General features: G+C 50.5%; 1 protein-coding gene across 1 annotated transcript in view; it reads right to left on the bottom strand.

Moving 5' to 3' along the window:
• KDM8 (lysine demethylase 8) overlaps positions 1-634 on the bottom strand; it is a 21,189-nt gene extending 20,555 nt beyond the window's left edge. Inside the window, exon 1 of the mRNA XM_029945998.1 lies at positions 513-634. The gene's annotated coding sequence lies outside the window, so the exon portion shown is untranslated. The remainder of the gene's footprint in view (positions 1-512) is intronic.
• Positions 635-3,103: the final 2,469 nt, after the last annotated feature.

Raw genomic sequence — 3,103 nt, 5'->3', positions numbered from 1 at the left:
CCCCTTCCCTGCCCGGGGCTTCACGTGCCGCGGCCCACGTTCGGCTTACAGCAACCCAGCTCCAGGCCTATGACAAAGGTAAGTTTGGTACACTACCTGCAGGGACCAACACGAATGAAATAAACCTTTGCGCAGGCGCACTAGAGTTCCACTAACGCGACCCCAAGAACTGCGCAGGCGCACACCAGCAGGCTTCACGCGAAATCACTGGTTTAGGGCGGGCACTACGCACGCGCAGGTCCAACCTCCTACCCACAGCGTGCCGGAGTTCGGAGAGCCACTAAACGGATTTCTCAGAGCGCATGCGCCGGCCTTCCCCCCCGCCCCCCGGCTCCCGCCCCCGTTTCGCTACTTTGAAGAGTTGCCTGGGGCTTTCCACGGCGCACGCGCGAGGCCGTCTTCCCCCGACCCTCTCCATCCCCGGCTTCGCCTCAAACACAGCGCCTGCGCAGTCCTCCCCTCTACGTCAAAGGAGCCAGCGCTTCCCTCCCTCTGGAGTTGCTCAAGCTCACCTGTCTCGAGTTTGGGCAGTTTCGAGTGGCGTAGAGGCAGAGGCCGGCGAAGATGTTCCGTTTGGTCGGAACACTCTGGCTCTCTCCTCCAAGTCAGTCTGGCCGAAGTATCGATCACTCGGCGCTCGTCCGATCGGGACGGAGTGCCTAGCCGAGCGCCGAGTGATCGATGCCACGGCCCCGCCCAGTCCTGTTCAAAAGGCCGCGGGGGTTGGCTACGGCCTGCAAGCGAGGGTGAGGTCATTTTCCCCGGTTTCTCTTCCCATATGGGGGCACTTGCGGCTTCCTAAGCAAGGAGAACTTCGTATGCTAGTCTGCTTCACATCTTCCATTTTATCTAGACCGTACAACTAAGAGGATTCGTTTTTCTAGTTAAGGGGAAGTACGCCAATGCCCAGTGAAATAAAATGGCCAAATCTTTGTATTTTGGGAAAGTTACAGATCCTAAATTTGGGCATCCACGGCCCGTAGAGGAGTGAGGAAATCCTGGGTTTCAGTGGTCAGGCCAGATCCTCACTCCTGCCTCCGTGGCCTTGACCCTGAGTGGTATGGCCGTCACTGCGGATTTTGCTTTGGAGCATACTGTCTGCCTTCCGGGGATTCAGGCCTTTTGAAGCATTGTACAGAGACAGTAGAAAGTTCTGTTCACAGGGGGTCTGGAATCAGAGGAGGAAAGGGAAGGGAACCATTTCCTGATATCAAAGAAAAAAGTTATCCATGACACCTTTTAAAGATGGTAAAGCAGGCTACCCAGCTCTGCAATGGGGGTTTGTGATAGAGGAGAGAGGAACTGCCCGGCTTTAAATATGAGAAAGACAAGTGCAGATTTATAGCCAATGAACAGGGTCTGGGTCAGTGGATGGGAAATTATTAAGAGGAAGCGTCAGGAATAAGGGGAATTCTGCTAAATGGACCGCCCAGGATTTTTGCTGAAGGCAGGCCAGGGTGATAAGATTCAAGGGGAGAGGATAAGAAATTTGATCAGATATCAAGGGTGGGGGATTTCTGCTTAATCCAACAGGATTCTTGCTAAAACTGGCTTCAGCAAGCCAAGGAGAGCGCCCAAGGTCAAGGTCTAGTCAGAAAGAGGACTCAGAAGAGCCTGACTCCTGACTCAAGGAAAGAGCCTTGTCATTGGCCACCAGGGATGTGTCAGGCATTATCTGGGGCCCCACGACTCCTCGATGTTAATCATCTTAACAACCCTGTTAGGTGGAAATTATTGTGTCTCATATTCACAGAGACTGAGGCTTGCTCAAGGCCAATTCCACAGGTCAGTGGGTTCTAGGTAGTGTGCTAGCACGGAGGAAAATACACCAAATGAACTCACCCCCTGCCCTCAAGGATCTCGCAGGGAAGAGAGATTAACAAATATTAATTGAGCACTTACTACACACTTTGCACTTCGAAAGCACTTAAAAATATTAAAATCCTAGGTTAACTATTATCATCAATATTATCAACGTGAGAGCGTTGAATTTTGCCTAGCCCTGTGTTTCCGGAAAACAGTGAATGTTGAAGGAATTCCCATCACCCTTTTGTGTTCTAGAAAACCACTTGCTGCAAAGACCCCCATTTTCCATGGGACTTGGGGAGACTCACGGATGCCGCCTGTGTTTATCTTTGGCAAGACCAGACACACACTCTCCAAATTCCCACTCTTTGCCTCATAAATGATTAGCAGAACTGCTTGTCCCCAGTAACCAATCAGAGCAAAACGTTTGTTCACCAAATTTGATTAAGTTCTCTCCTTCCTACAGCCCCTGAACTTTGGCCCACCCTCAGCCTAAGCCAGCAGACAGTCTTTTCTGAGAACAGGACAGAATGTTCTCTGAATCCCGTCCCATTATGCTCCTCTTCCATCCTGCTTTCTAGTTCTTTTCTGCAAAAATCTTTTTTGCCTAACCTTGAGGATGCTCACAGACCTTATTGATGAGGGAGCGTGGGGCAAGCTGAGGGCCAAGTACTTGGCTAACAGCACTCTCCCCTGCACCAGGTGGGATAAGTGTGACATTCCTTGGACACTCCTGATGCCCAAGAACAGGGAAAAGAAAGCAGAGGGTTGACTGATTAGAAATCACAGTCATGCAGGAAAGGATTTTCCTTCAGTGTAGGGATAACATAGTAAAACGTCAAGAAAAGCACTCCTAATCTCCAGAAACCTATAGATTCCGTTTCCTGGAACCCTAATATCACCCTCATTGAGATGTAAGGGGATTTCAGTGCTTGCCATGGTGATGTGGGAAAAACAAAAGGCAAATGAAAAATTAAATTTCCTTACTGCCTACAGCCCATTGACAAGTCCTTGAAACAGGCAGAGTGATTTCCCTCTAGGAGCCCAGGGGCTTTGATGGTGACACTTTGGTAGGGACAAAAGATGGGATCTTGACTTAACATTATCCTGACCGCCCTCCCCCCCAGGAGCCTGTGAGTCTCCTTAAACACATAAAAAATGCTTGGGTGGCTCAGTCAGTTAAGCATCTGACTTCGGTTCAGGTCATGATCTCACAGCTCACGAGTTTGAACCCCACATGGGGCTCTGTGCTCTGTGCTGACAGCTCAGAGCCTGGAGCCTGCTTCTGATTCTGTGT

Source organism: Suricata suricatta, chromosome 8 (genome assembly GCF_006229205.1).
Source record: "Suricata suricatta isolate VVHF042 chromosome 8, meerkat_22Aug2017_6uvM2_HiC, whole genome shotgun sequence".
NCBI lineage: Eukaryota > Metazoa > Chordata > Mammalia > Carnivora > Herpestidae > Suricata > Suricata suricatta.
This window is presented reverse-complemented; position numbering and strand designations above follow the sequence as displayed.